The sequence below is a fragment of the Camellia sinensis genome, chromosome 14 (assembly GCF_055761805.1).
Source record: "Camellia sinensis isolate YWXY chromosome 14, ASM5576180v1, whole genome shotgun sequence".
NCBI lineage: Eukaryota > Viridiplantae > Streptophyta > Magnoliopsida > Ericales > Theaceae > Camellia > Camellia sinensis.
Genome location: NC_138974.1, coordinates 1,315,664 through 1,332,249, shown reverse-complemented (window position 1 = coordinate 1,332,249; position 16,586 = coordinate 1,315,664).

The following is a 16,586-nucleotide window of genomic DNA, read 5'->3' as shown; positions in this document are numbered from 1 at the left end:
TGACACAGCTGGCATGCACAATGCCTGAAAAAGGCAAAGAAAATGCCTCGGCCAGAAAAAGTGGCCGATCGACCAAGAAAATGGCCGGCCAACCAAATACAGTGCCGATCGACTAATACATTTGGCCGGTGGCAAGAAAACAAGGCCGGTGGCTTCAGGCCATGGCCGGTGGGTTGAAGGGATGGCTAACAGGCCGCTTCCTACCCTCATAAGACAAAAACACAAGTGTTTGGTCCACAACCAAGCACAAAACAAACAAGTTAAGAGATCCTGAGGCAAGGCACGCAATTGAGACTTCCGAGAACTCAAAACGAACACAAACATGGATGATCATCGAGTGTTCAAACGATGACATCCAAGTCTTGAGGACGGTCAAAAATTGGGTATCTACGGTTGCCCCTCTTTGACAGAACTCAAAAGTCATAACAATGATGGGAGTAAATGTCAAAGCCCAGAGACGACCCATTTTTGACAAGGTCAAAGACTTAGACAGAGCATACAAAATACAAATAAAGATATGCGCCCGAAGGCAGGGGCAAGATGTAAGAACAATGCACAAAGCCGAGCATAACTTATGATCATGCAAAGAAAGATGTAACGAAGCAAAACATGCAATAGTTTTAAGCAGGCACATGCAAATCTAAGTACATTACATGCAGAAAGGATGTAGGAGAATTATACAATTCTCGCTACGTCTCACGCGGAGAATACAATACCGTGCGGTTCGTCTGGTCTCGTCAGCTTCAAATGAACTGTACATACAATATCGTGCTTGAAAAAGACAGAAAACTTAACAGGTACCATTTCGTTAGAAACATGCATAGCAATGCAAGTAAAAAGTGCGTGACAACGCAAGTGAGGGGGGTGCAAGACAATGCAACCTAAGTGCGACGTATAACAATGCGGAATGGATGCGAGACAATGCAACCTAAGTGTGACACATAACAATGTGATTTGAAACAAGCACAACAATGCAAGTGTAGACATCCCCGAACGCCCCGGGAGGGTGAGTCCCCTGTTCTGTTCATATTGGGTTCACTACAGTTCAGGACTCTCAAATCGTCACGGTTCTTAATCTGAACCAAAGAGTCCAAATCCGGCAAATTGTTTTGAGAAAAACAGATTTTTAGAAAATGAAGTGCCAAACATGGACTGCTTTGCCAGATACAGAGTCGCCACCTAAATATTTTATTTTGGGGAATTTAGGAAACCCTGACTCGGTGCCAAAGGCCACGTCTCCGTCATCACCAAAGTTGCCTCGGCTCAGGAACTTGGGTACGATTGGAGAAGGTCAGCTATGAGCACCCCCTCTCGCCCGATCAAAGATCGGCCTCTACTAACCGTGATATCTTGTTTTGAAAGCATTATGTGTTCTTATTCTAGTTATTAGCCTAGAATTACTATGTTATGCGCACAACAAACAAGTATAGACCAAATCGCCTAAATTGGAACAAAACATTTCATGTTTGTTTTGAAAATGGTTTGCTACTCGCAAGTAGGCTAAAATACAGGTTTTGCCACCCTCAACTGGGCTTTTAGAAAAGATGGTTTTGCCACTATCTAGTGGGCTTAAAATTCACAATTTTAATGCGTTATCCCAATTTAAGCAATTCGACCTCCATCCACAGGCATTCAAGCAGTTATATCACATAAGCAGCTAGCCTCATGGTAATCATACAATTATGGCAACACTCACACGCATGCGGCATGCTAAAGCATAAAAGCTCACCTAGTACTCCAAGCCAAAACAGAAACCAGTTAGTAATCACATGCATGATCCTAGATCATATTTGAAATGGCTAATGCAACACATGCAAAGATGCAATCCAAACAGGCTCGGCTATCCTAAACATGGCATGTGAAATACTGCAACTAACAAATACTCAACTTGGAATTGAAATACGAGTGCAGTTAGCATGATGTACCGAGCCTGGTGCATGTAAGACAAATGTATGGATGCACGCATGCTAAGCATAAGGTATGCTAATTTAAATATGCCCTAGTCTACCATCATAAGCGGGTAAATAAAAGGGAAGAAAGACGTGGGGTTGGAAGACATACACACACTCACGCACACTTATTACACAATTGCCCTCACTCGGAGGGTCCAAAAGAATAATACAGTCCGAATAACAAATCAACTATCCTAGCTAATTAATTATTACAGACCCTTAATTAATTAACAAATTAAATGCAGAAAGAAGGTGGCCGCAGCCGTGCCTCGGAATGCGCGAATGATGCATGTTTGACTCGTCTTGCCCGAAAACTCGCTGCCATAGCACTACTACCTCTGTTTACACTGCCCTAGCTCCTCTGAAGACTGCACAAGTCTTGGAATAGGTTCTCTGCACACTTTGGAGCACCACCGGCTAGGAGGAATGGTCACCGGCCGCGGGGAATGATCACCGGCTGCATTTTGATATATCGGCCGCAAATTCCTGGCCGGTCGGCACTATATGTAGCCGACCGGCCAAAACTTCCTGCAGAACCTACAATTGACAACAGCAGAGGGCAAGCAGTGTATGGCATGGAATTTTCAAAGCAATGTATGCATGGCCACTCTCCTAATCATGTAATGGACTCAAGGGAGTATGCCCCTCGACCCTCGGGCCATCAATTATGCATGATGGCCTAAGAGGCCAAGTTTTGCAACTTCGATATCAAATGAAATGCAAGCACAAAACACATCAAAGGGCCCCAACCCCTATCATGATTGATCAAGAGGCAAGGGATGCATGCTCAATGAAATGCAACCTAGGCATGGAGGCTAAGTATGCAACATGAACATGCAAATGAGCAATGTATACTAGGCGCGCAACCTAAGCATGTAAGCAAACATGGCATGCAACAACATGCGATGATGGACTTAAACTAACATGGATAGCTCACAAGCATGCCAAAATCAGTGGCCATCAGACCTCATGCATGACAAAATATGGTCAAGAACTTCACAAAGTGAAGCCAAAATATGAGAGCATGGTAGTCAAAAGTCATGTGTCCCTCCCCTATACAAGACTTCAAACCATCTTCTTCACCACTGAAAATCCACTGGATTTCAGTGGTGAGAAGGCTAATACAACAAAGCAAATAAGGCTTAAAGAAAAAGACACCAAAAGGGTCCAAAAGAGACCTAAGAGGGGGATTTCGACCCCCAATGCCAAAGCACCCTTAATGACAGTTCTTAAGCATGAAAATATAAGACTTTTTGTTATACACAAAGCTCAAATCAATATGAAAGATAGGTCAAAAGCCAATGCAACATTGGGGAAAATAAAGCAAGAAACTCACCCTTGAAGAACACTTCAAGAACAGTTGGTCCAGCCACTATTTTCTGACCAAAATCAGTCCAAAACCTTAAGAATCAACCCTCAATGTCTCTCAAACTCGAAGCAAGGTGTGGTAGTGTGTGTCTTAGTGCAAAACTAAGGTAAAAATGCACTTTTAAGGCACAAAACACACATAAGGGAGGAGAGAGAGTAAAATATAGAGAGAGAGGGTGTATATATCAGATATATATATGTATAAGCTCTGGTTTTTCTTTCAAAACCACTAACCCTTGACAATGGGAGAAGAGGGGTCCTTATATAGGCAAAGGGAATTGGTTTAAGCTTCTCAAAGAAGCTAAGTGAAAGGGGCAAAGGGGGCAAAGAAGTCAAGGCTTCTTGGAGAAGCCATGACAAAGGGTCAAGCTTCTCCAAGAAGCTTGATCAAAGGGTTCAACCTTCTAGAAGGAAAAAGAGGTCAAGGGTGCAAAGTGGTCATCCCCGTGCATAGAGAGGAGTGATGATGCATTCCAGCTGGCACAGCTGGCATGCACCATGCCTAGAAGGTGCAAAAAGGTCAAACCGGCCAGAAAAGGAGGTCGTCGGCCAAAATAAATGGCCGGTCGGCTAAATAGATTGCCGATAGATGCTTCCAAGGTCAACAAGTGGCCGGTGAGTGTCCAAATTGAAGCCCCGGAAGTTAGTTTTCCAATGCCGCAAACCTTGCATTAAAATTCCTCCTGTGCAAAAAGTTATGCCCTTTTTGGTGAAGCCGCGCAGATTCGATCCAACCGGGATGATGCCCAACTTCAACCAACCATATCTCCCTTGGCTTTAGGAGATTCTTGAGTGCAAAATGAAGCCCCGGAAGTAAGCTTTCCAATGGTGGTAGCCTCATAGCTAAAATCCAAGTATGCAGATGAATAAGCCTGATTCAGCGAGGGTCATTCGACTCTCTTTTACCCGGATCCTTGCCGAACTTCTTCTCCAACTTGTTTTCTCCCCTCTTCTCCTCTTTTCTTCAACTTCAAACCCCTAAGTAAGGTGTTTTTAAAGATTTTTCAAAGATTTCATCTCTCTTTCATTAATTTCCACTTTGTCCTTGCTCGGTTTATCGAAAAGCGCATTATTTGACAAAATGTGAGTCTAGAGCATCGTAGGAATTTTATTTCAAAAATGTTTTGAAAGAGAGGGTTTTAAAGTCTAAAAACCATCCAAAATAGCTTTGGTCCAAAATGGGGTGTGAAGTTGAGATTTGGCTCTCTCATTGCCGAAGAAACTGAACGTTTGCCCTGCATACCTTTCTCCACCAAGTAAACCATCAGTAACGCCCAAGTCTTGCCCCTCTTTGACAGAACTCATGAGTCATGAAATGACGTGAGTGAATGTCAAAGCCCAGAGACGACCCATTTTTGATGAGGCCGAAGACTTGGACAAACAAACAAAATACAAATGAATGAATGGTTGTGCCCGCAGGCTACCTACGTATCCCTTTGCAAGGAATCAAACTAGCGTAGTTCAGGGGCAGGATGCAAATGATATGCAGGAAGATTTTGATAATTGGACTTATATGCTACGCGCAGCCAGCTTGTAATTGGACTTATACGCTTTCGCGAAGCCGGTTTGATAAAACAATGCAAGTGGAATGTGCGTGACAACGTAAGTGAAGAGGTGTGCATGACAATGCAACCTAAGATGAATTCCAAACACACTGAAATCGTGTGGGGAAATGGGACAGGGAGAAACATAGGGACATATCCCGGTGTTTCGGAATGGTGTGAGCTTTGGAACGTATTCCGAACGCTTTTAACCGAAGAGGGAGAGACATAGGGACGTATCTCGAGGATTAGGGACGTATCCCGAGGATTAGGGACGTATCCCAAAGGTTAGAGACGTATCCCAAGGATTAGGGACGTATCCCAAAGGTTAGGGACGTATCCCAAGGATTAGGGACGTATCCCAAAGGTTAGGGACGTATCCCAAGGATTAGAGACGTATCCCGGTGTTTTGGAGAGGAGGAGAAACATAGGGATGTATCCCGGTGTTTCGGCGAGAAAGAGAAACATAGGGACGTATCCCGTTGCTTCGGAATGGAAAGAGAAACATAGGGACGTATCCCGTTGTTTCGGAATGGAAAGAGAAACATAGGGACGTATCCCGTTGTTTCGGAATGGAAGAAGAAACATAGAGACGTATCCCGTTGTTTCGGAATGGAAGAAGAAACATAGGGACGTATCCCGGCGCTTCAGAAAAGTAGAAGAAACATAGGGACGTATCCCGTTGTTTCGGAATGGAAGAAGAAACATAGGGACGTATCCCGGTGCTTCGGAAAAGTAGGAGAAACATAAGGACGTATCCCGTTGTTTAGGAATGGAAGAAGAAACATAGGGACGTATCTCGGTGCTTCGGAAAGGTAGGAGAAACATAAGGACGTATCCCGGTGTTTCGGAAAGAGAAGAGAAACATAGGGACGTATCCCGGTGTTTCGGAAAGAGAGAGAAACGTAGGGACGTATCCCGGTGTTTCGAAAAGAGAGAGAAACATAGGGACGTATCCCGGTGTTTTGAAAAAAGAGAGAGAAACATAGGGACGTATCCCGGTGTTTCGGAAAGAGAGAAAAACGTAGGGACGTATCCCGATGCTTCGAAAAGAGAGAGAAATATAGGGACGTATCCCGGTGTTTTGAAAAGAGAGAGAAACATAGGGACGTATCCCGGTGTTTCAGAAAGAGAGAGAAACGTAGGGACGTATCCCGGTGTTTCGGAAAGAGAGAAACGTAGGGACGTATCCCGGTGTTTCAAAATGAGAGAGAAACGTAGGGACGTATCCCGGTGTTTCAAAAGAAAGGAGAAACATAGGGACGTATCCCGGTGTTTTGGAATGGTGTGAGCATTGAAACGTATTCCAAATGCTCTTAACCAGAGAAGGTCTAACCCGTCGCACGCGCGAGGAGAAAGAATGATAATTGCAAGTGAAAAGGTGCATAACAATGCAAGTAATGAGCATGACAATGCTAGATAGATGTGCAAAATCAATGCAATGAATGAGCGTAACAATGCTAGTGAAGTGGGTGCATAACAATACAATTGGAATGTGCATCACAATGCAAGTGAAGTGGGTGCATAACAATGCAATTGGAACGTACATCACAATGCAAGTGGAACGTGCGTGACAACGCATATTTGAAACAAAATGCCGAATAAGGGAATACAAGCCTTAACAAGATCAATTCAAACATAACCTCCGATTTACCTCTCGGAGGGGTCACAATATATTTCAAAAGGATACACCTTGTGCATGCCAACTGACGATGAGCTACGCATCGAAGACATGAATTGAAAATTCCGCAGAAACAATTTGAGCTGAAAAGTGGGTTTCTTTTGCTTATACTTCCAAAACGCAGTTACTACCTTTCTTTCCCGGCCATGTTTACAACTTTCCCTATTCTCCAACGGGGTGACAGACTAGGTTGGTTCAGTATCCAGAATTGAGGTGCATACACGCTATCTCAATCTATGGGGCTACCATACAGATTTCAAGCCGGGGATACACCCCTGGGTATTTAAACCAGACTTTAGTCTCGGAAATCCCGAACCTTTGTGTTCTAGGTAATAGCCGTTTGAACTCTAGTTTCCACCGTCGCAGTTGGTCTCCTAGGAACTCATTGTAAACACAACCAAGATGCCTCTGGCAGGGACTGGTTTTCTGAGGGAGCACTTTGATTGCCATTCTGGCTTGAAGCAGACCTAATCTTGAGCTTGAGGTAGAGGCACACCTATACTTCGGAGTAGTGACAAGGCCTGAAGAGGTACATCCGGAGTACAATCATGGAATTTGCTGAAGGTGAAACACACTTAGATGCTTTGATTTTCCCTCTTTTTTTTTGCTTTGTAGTCCAGAACCTATATAGCTTCAGATAGATCCTGATTTTACTGTTCTCACATGACCTGGGTTGAACCCTGCAGTTTTCGAAAGAACAAATTCCCTTTTTTGCACAAATGTGGAGAATGGCACAGCACTCTGTGCACACAACAAATCATTTTTTGAAATTGAGAAAATGAGTTCTCGACCAGGTATTGAGCCTACGACTGAACACAGCGAAAAAGACTCAACAACGAAAAACAAAAGGTAAATAACCTAAACACATCGAGACACGTTCGGAACGACTCAAATCCAGAATTGAGACAAACAAAACAAGAGACACGACACACAGACGTGTTACAAAGACGAGAAACCTCTCAGCGCACGAGGAGCCAGTTTCTCTGGGTATTGTTTCCCACCCTTTTCTCATTTGTGATTCTCACGTCACTCTGGCACTCAATCTCTGTTTTTCTGAAAAAGCCCTTTTCTCACTTTTTCTCTCAGCGCACATCTCTCTATTCTTCAATATCTCATTTTTATCCCTCCCCTAGTTGGTTGGTGGATAAACAAGGAGTTACGGGCTCTTGCCCCTAGCATTCTGCTAGATTCTCTTCTTCTGCTCACAACAGTGATCTTCTTCCACGGAGAGGTTGTGATGCGGCTGGATGTGCAGCAGATTTGTAATTGACATCAGTTGACGATGCTTTGCTGGGGAGTTTGGATGTGATCAGATCTGTCCAGATGAGGGAGTGGAATATCTTAATCCTTTCTAGTTTGTGCTTCGCACTTGGCTCGATACCTCGTTGCTCAAAGGATATGAGAGCTTTCTGCCCTTTTGTGGTCAGCTTCGGGGGTGCCCTTCTTGGCAGGTAGAGTGCTCTTTCTGGCAGGTATGTTGATAATAGGGGAAAGACAGGACACCTGACTCAACTGTGCCCCTAGTTCATCATTTTGACCATTTTTTGTTTTGGTTTTCTACTAAAACAATTTTGATTGATATGAGAGTTAAATTAACACACTTGTTCGATTTTTGATTTGAAATCATGCAAGTCAGGCTATGAGCACAGAAAATTTTCCTTTTTTGGGTCCAAGAAATGGTCCAGTTTTTGGAAAAGATGGAACAATTTTCAAGGAAATTAGTCAACTTCAGTAAAAATTCTCAAAACTATTTTTGCAAATGGCCAATGCTTAACAAGCATAGAACCTACTCTTGAGACGCACAACCTCGGATTTGGAGGAAAATTGCCCCCTTGCTCGAAGAGAGTTGCATGGCAACGGAAAGTTGCCCTTTGTTTGAACGGCATCGCAGCGCATTGAATGGCAACGGAAAGTTGCCCCTTGTTTGAATGACACTGCGGTGCATTAAATGGCAACGGAAAGTTGCCCCTTGTCTGAATGGCACCGTAGTGTATTGTAATCAGTCCTCAGAGCAATGATTGCAACCGAACTCCCAGATACAGAAAAGACAAAGATGACTAGAACCATCACATGGACACAGTTGAATTTGAAGTATTTTACGGCTAGACTTCAGAATGAAGTTGCCTATGTATCCCAAAGATGGGAATCAAGCCTCACATAGTTTGGGGTAAGGTACACTCGGGTATTATCCTCTCATTTTTAGGCTCTAACTTTTGCCAAGGTGCCCGTTGCGGGTTTTCGACCTTGCGAGCTTTGTTCTTCTTTACTTTTCAATTTTTTAAATTTCTTTTTCTCTTCTTTTTTTTTGCATTTTTTTTCTTTCTTTTTTTCTTTTCTTTTGCATTTTTTTTTTGCTTTTTTTTTTTTTGTATTTTTCTCTTGCTCTAACTTTTGCCTAGGTCGCCTTTCCGGGTTTTCGGCCCAGCGAGCCTCTCAAAGGGTAAAAGTGTAACAAGTCCATGCCAAATGGTTTTAGGGTTTTGAAGCCATCCGTATCCAGGAGAGTGGCTGTTGTATTGATTTACTGAAGGATCCATCTTCGGCTCTTCGAGCATATCAGACATTTTTGCCCCTAGTTTGAGGGGGGGCTTCTGATCTAGCTTTACAAGCTTTCTTTGATCTGATCTTCTTGATCTGACTTTGGTGCCTTTTGTTCGAGGGCTGCTTCAAAATGGCCACACAGGCCTCACGTTGTGGTTGACCGTTGAACGTTCTGAACTCAGGTTCAAGGTTTGAAAGTGAGGGGTCGAATCTCGAGGCTGAGAGCGATCCTAAGCGGCACAATCTCAAGAGCGATCCCACACAAGTCTTCGCAGGACCGCGCAAAATAATTTTTGAAATTTTTTTAAGAAAGCGACAAATCATTCGCACCGAAGACAGTGCAGAACCAATCTGGATCAAGCCAGGGTCCTTCTCAGTACTCACATCAACAAGCATAATCTCAATCATTAAGGGCTTAGCATGCCTCTCTTTCTCTCAATTGATCAAGTTTTGCAAAATCTGAGGAATTCCTTCTTCTTCGTTTTTATCACAATGTTTCGAAAAAAGTTTTGAAAAACTTAGGTCATTACAATGACTTCAAAGGCACAGAAAAGGCAGGCGAAGAGCACTGTCATTTCATTCAAACTTTTGGCACAACTGGCACACGGCAGAAGCAAACACAAGAGTGTGAAAATCACTGCTGTTCCATTCAAATCTGTTGGCATAACTAGCTCCAAGGCAGAAATAGACTCAAAAGAAAGCAAAAAGACAAACACAAAACAAGATAGTGATGTCCGAGGTAACACCCCCGGAATCACCCGACTCCTACACAACAGGACTAACTCGATACGACAAGACAGACCTCGAAACAAAAGGACTGACTCAAAACAGACTCAAAACAACACAACAAGACTGACCCAATACCCAAGTCAGAATGTACAAAACTAGCATTCACAAATGCTCAAAATAGTGTGTGCCATACACCACATCTGGAGTAAACTGAGTGCCGCCCGCAGGTGGTCCAACCTCTGATCACATCACATTATCCCCTCACAAGTTCACTGATCAAGTGCCAATAGACTTTGCAGAGCTTGGTGCGACGATGACCTCATTGTCGATCAGATTTTGTATCTCGTGGCGAAGACGGACACAACTGTCGGTGTCATGACCGGTTTATTGATGGAAGGCACAGTACTTAGCCGGGTCATGCTTTGCAGGGAGAGGATCGGGTAGGGGTCGTTGTTCTAACGGTTTCAGATGTCCTTTCTTGAGTAGGACCCCTAGAGCTTTAGACAAAGGCATAAAGAGTGGGGTGAAAACCCTCTTGCCTTGGGGTAGATAGTCCGAAGTTCGGGGGTTTAAAGTGGATGCACCAACAAAGGGGGGTGGCTGCTCTTGGTGTGGTGGTGGCGACCATGTCCACGTCTGAAGTCCTAGCAGCTGCATCACTGCTGGTGGTCGCATTCGAACTACGGGTAAACGCCCTCCTGGGCTGCTCCTTCTCCTAGTCAATGAGGCCCTGCTTTATAGCGTCCTCGATCTGTACTCCCATCTCATGTAGGTCTGAAAAGGTAGGGAAGGGGAGCACAATCATTTTCTGCATCAGTTTGGGTTGGAGGTTGCGCACAACCATCCTTATCTGGTCTTTGTTGGAAGGCCTTGTAGCCATCATCGAGGCCTTTGCTCTCCACCTCGCCACAAACTCTGAAAAACCCTCCTTTGGCTCTTGGTGGGTGACTTCAAGATCACGAGTTGTAACCTCAATCTGTGTGTTGTATGAGTATTGATCACCGAAGGCCTCAACCATCTCTTCCCAATTCTGTTTCACAGAGTTCTCCAATTTCGCATACCAGATTGCGGCTATCCCAGACATGGTTCGACCAAATAGTGATAGCTTCTGGGTTGTGGTCAAACCCATTGGTCTCAGGATATCAGAAAATAGGTGGAGGTGCACCATTGGGTCTCTAGAGCCATCGAATCGATCGATATGTGGCATCTTGAACCGATTTGGTAATGTCACCACTAAGTCAGTATAACCATCCTTTATGTCCGAAATGGATTGAGTTCCTTGAGACTTCTTGAATAGTTTTTCCAGTTTACTCACCTTTAGTGTTGTGGGGTCCACCTCGAGCGCAAAAGGGGAATTCGGTAGGTTGGTTTGTGCTTTAGATAGCTGGGGTAGAACCGGGGGTGGGGCTAGCCTGACTGGAATGTCCGTATCATCCTGGACGTGGGTTGCCTCCCCGAGTATAGGAACTCTTGGTGGGGGAGGAGCCTGGCGTGAAGTAGATACTCCAGTTTGCTGCTCTAACCTGGCAATTGTCTCTGCCTGTTGGGCTATAGTCGTGGCTTGTTGCTTGGCGAATTCCGCTTGATGGACAGCATCTTGCTGCATGGTTTTCATACTATCCTGGAGTTGGCACACCATCTCTTCCAGACTCGACATATTGTCCTGATCTAACTGAGCAACCAATATATCTGTGTCTGTAGTAGGCTCAGAAATCTCAACCCGACTGCTCAAAGATCACTGATCTGGTAGCTGTTATACTGATGGTCTGTACCTGACTAGCCTTCTCTGGCCCTGATTACCCTTGAATTGAGTCTCTGACCTGACAAAGTCTATCAGCACAAATTAAATGTACCCGGGGGATAGTGAAGCTTTCTGAAGCTATGGTTCCAAGACTACCTAGCAAAAGAGAAAACAGACAGCATCTCAGCCCAATTTCACTGGAACGGATAGTGGAACGACTGTACTCAATACTGATAACTGTTACCCAAATATCTGCCTGTAAACTGATACCCTCGGGTAAAATTGATTCCCGAAATACTGATGCTGATGCCCACAGGCCTGATACCCAGACTTGCAAACTGGTATATGCGTTCCTGTAGAGATACACTCTAAAAGCACATAGCAAGTAAGAGAGAGCCAAAACACCCCTATGTTGGGGTAGGGTTTCCCTGTCCTATTTTGTCAGGAACTAGGGTTTCACTACGTACACAGCGGTTTCAAACAACCTAACATCAGGTGAGCAACCTGTCCCAGTTTGGAATGGTCACTATGGATTTCAATATGCACTAGGTCGAATGGTCAAAAAGGGTGCCCCGGTAAAACCGGGGTTTGTGTTCCCATACTGTCAGAGCCCATAACCGGTCAGCCTTATGGTCATGCCTTGACAAGACAAGCCTCCAGCAAACCGTTCAGGAATGGCAGATGGCAAACACGGTGTCCTAGGCGCACCAATGCACATGCAATGCAAAGAAACACATAAGTGTAATCAAAACAGGATATCACGAGTTCGAGTCAAGCTCTCTAAAATCCCTAGCAGAGTCGCCAGAAACTGTAGACGTCCCCGAACGCCCCGGGAGGGTGAGTCCCCCGTTCTGTTCATATTGGGTTCACTACAGTTCAGGACTCTCAAATCGTCACGGTTCTTAATCTGAACCAAAGAGTCCAAATCCGGCAAATCGTTTTGAGAAAAACAGATTTTTAGAAAAAGAAGTGCCAAACATGGACTGCTTTGCCAGATATAGAGTCGCCACCTAAATATTTTATTTTGGGGAATTTAGGAAACCCTGACTCGGTGCCAAAGGCCACGTGTCCGTCATCACCAAAGTTGCCTCGGCTCGAGAACTTGGGTACGATTGGGGAAGGTCAGCTATGAGCACCCCCTCTCGCCCGATCAAAGATCGGCCTCTACTAACCGTGATATCTTGTTTTGAAATCATTATGTGTTCTTATTCCAGTTATTAGCCTAGAATTACTATGTTATGCGCACAGCAAACAAGTATAGACCAAATCACCTAAATTGGAACAAAACATTTCATGTTTGTTTTGAAAATGGTTTGCTACTCGCAAGTAGGCTAAAATGCAGGTTTTGCCACCCTCAAATGGGCTTTTAGAAAAGATGGTTTTGCCACTATCTAGTGGGCTTAAAATTCACAGTTTTAATGCGTTATCCCAATTTAAGCAATTCGACCTCCATCCACAGGCATTCAATCAGTTATATCACATAAGCAGCTAGCCTCATGGTAATCATGCAATTATGGCAACACTCACACGCATGCGACATGCTAAAGCATAAAATCTCACATAGTACTCCAAGCCAAAACAGAAACCAGTTAATAATCACATGCATGATCCTAGTTCATATTTGAAATGGCTAATGCAACACATGCAAAGATGCAATCCAAACAGGCTCGGCTATCCTAAACATGGCATGTGAAATGCTGCAACTAACAAATACTCAACTTGGAATTGAAATACGAGTGCAGTTAGCATGATGTACCGAGCCTGGTGCATGTAAGACAAATGTATGGATGCACGCATACTAAGCATAAGGTGTGCTAATTTAAATATGCCCTAGTCTACCATCATAAGCGGGTAAAAAAAAGGGAAGAAAGACGTGGGGTTGGAAGACATACACACACTCACGCACTCTTATTACACAATTGCCCTCACTCGGAGGGTCCGAAAGAATAATACAGTCCGAATAACAAATCAACTATCCTAGCTAATTAATTATTACAGACCCTTAATTAATTAACAAATTAAATGCAGAAAGAAGGTGGCCGCAGCCGTGCCTCGGAATGCACGAATAATGCATGTTTGACTCGTCTTGCCCGGAAACTCGCTGCCATAGCACTACTACCTCTGTTTACACTGCCCTAGCTCCTCTGAAGACTGCACAAGTCTTGGAATAGGTTCTTTGCACACTTTGGAGCACCACCGGCTAGGAGGAATGGTCACCGGCCGCGAGGAATGATCACCGGCTTCATTTTGATATATCGGCTGCAAATTCCTGGCCGGTCGGCACTATATGTAGCCGACCGGCCAAAACTTCCTGCAGAACTTGCAATTGACAGCAGCAGAGGGCAAGCTGTGTATGGCATGGAATTTTCAAAGCAATGTATGCATGGCCACTCTCCCAATCATGTAATGGACTCAAGGGAGTATGCCCCTCGACCCTCGGGCCATCAATTATGCATGATGGCCTAAGAGGCCAAGTTTTGCAACTTCGATATCAAATGAAATGCAAGCACAAAACACATCAAAGGGCCCCAACCCCTATCATGATTGATCAAGAGGCAAGGGACGCATTCTCAATGAAATGCAACCTAGGCATGGAGGCTAAGTATGCAACATGAACATGCAAATGAGCAATGTATACTAGGCGCGCAACCTAAGCATGTAAGCAAACATGGCATGCAACAACATGCGATGATGGACTTAAACTAACATGGATAGCTCGCAAGCATGCCAAAATCAGTGGCCATCAGACCTCATGCATGACAAAATATGGTCAAGAACTTCACAAAGTGAAGCCAAAATATGAGAGCATGGTAGTCAAAAGTCATGATGCATTTCTAGGCACAAACAAGGGAATACAAAGCAAGTATGTTAAGCATGCAAAGGGCCACCAATCCGACCAAAAAAAGAGATAACATGTGACCTAAATAGCACCAAAGACATCTGATATGGAGCAAAAAACAACCAAGCATATATGCTACCCTTATGAGCCCAAAACATGCACAAATGAGACACAAAGGGAGATGGGTGTCTCTCCCCTATACAACACTTCAAACCATCCTCTTCACCACTGAAAATCCACTGGATTTCAGTGGTGAGAAGGCTAATACAACAAAGCAAATAAGGCTTAAAGAAAAAGACACCAAAAGGGTCCAAAAGAGGCCTAAGAGGGGGATTTCGACCCCCAATGCCAAAACACCCTTAATGACAGTTCTTAAGCATGAAAATATAAGAATTTTTTTAGTTATACACAAAGCTCAAATCAATATGAAAGATAGGTCAAAAGCCAATGCAAGATTGGGAAAAATAAAGTAAGAAACTCACCCTTGAAGAACACTTCAAGAACAGTTGGTCCAGCCACTCTTTTCTGACCAAAATCAGTCCAAAACCTTAAGAATCAACCCTCAATGTCTCTCAAACTCGAAGCAAGGTGTGGTAGTGTGTGTCTTAGTGTAAAACTAAGGTAAAAATGCACTTTTAGGCCACAAAACACACACAAGGGAGGAGAGAGAGTAAAATATAGAGAGAGAGGGTGTATATATCAGATATATATATGTATAAGCTCTGGTTTTTCTTTCAAAACCACCAACCCTTGACAATGGGAGAAGAGGGGTCCTTATTTAGGCAAAGGGAAATGGTTTAAGCTTCTCAAAGAAGCTAAGTGAAAGGGGCAAAGGGGGCAAAGGAGTCAAGGCTTCTTGGAGAAGCCATGACAAAGGGCCAAGCTTCTCTAAGAAGCTTGATCAAAGGGTTCAACCTTCTAGAAGGAAAAAGGGGTCAAGGGTGCAAAGTGGTCATCCCCGTGCATGGGGAGGAGTGATGGTGCATTCTAGCTGGCACAGCTGGCATGCACCATGCCTGGATGGTGCAAAAAGGTCAAACCGGCTAGAAAAGGAGGTCGTCGGCCAAAATAAATGGCCGGTCGGCACAATAAATTGCCGGTCGGCTAAATAGATTGCCGATAGATGCTTCCAAGGTCAACAAGTGGCTGGTGGGTGTTCAAATTGAAGCCCCAGAAGTTAGCTTTCCAATGCCGCAAACCTTGCATTAAAATTCCTCCTGTGCAAAAAGTTATGCCCTTTTTGGTCGCGCAGATTCGATCCAACCGGGATGATGCCCAACTTCAACCAACCATATCTCCCCCACCCAAACTTGGCTTTAGGAGATTCTTGAGTGCAAAACGAAGCCCCGGAAGTAAGCTTTCCAACGGTGGTGGCCTCATAGCTAAAATCCAAGTATGCAGATGAATAAGGCTGATTCAGTGAGGGTCGCTCGACTCTCTTCTACCCGGATCCTTGCCGAACTTCTTCTCCAACTTATTTTCCTCCCTCTTCTCCTCTTTTCTTCAATTTCAAACCCCTAAGTAAGGTGTTTTGAAAGATTTTTCAAAGATTTCATCTCTCTTTCATTAATTTCCACTTTGTCCTTGCTCGGTTTATCGAAAAGCGCATTATTTGACAAAATGTGAGTCTCAGAGCATCGTAGGAATTTTATTTCAAAATGTTTTGAAAGAGAGGGTTTTAAAGTCTAAAAACCATCCAAAATAGCTTTGGTCCAAAATAGGGTGTGAAGTTGAGATTTGGCTTTCTCCTTGCCGAAGAAACTGAACTTTTGCCCTGCACACGTTTCTCCACCAAGTAAACCATCAGTAACGCCAAAGTCTTAAGGGCGGTCAAAAATGGGGTGTTTACAGCAAGGAGGGCATGCGCAGCAACGCAAGCCGATGGTGGTGCATAACCATGCAAGGGGGTGGCATGCGCGACAACGCAAGCTGGGTAGGATGCATAACAATGCAATTTGAAACATAAACACATGTAAGTAAAGCATACGCGACAACGTATAGCAACATGTGAAGCAAGAAAGCATGAACACATGTAAGTAAAGCATGCGCGACAACGCATACAATGTGTGTAACAATGCGAGAAGGTGCATAAACACATGTAAGTAAAGCATACGCGACAATGCATACAATGTGTGAAGCAAGAAAAACAATGTTCACATGTAAGTAAAGCATGCGCGACAACGTATTACAATGT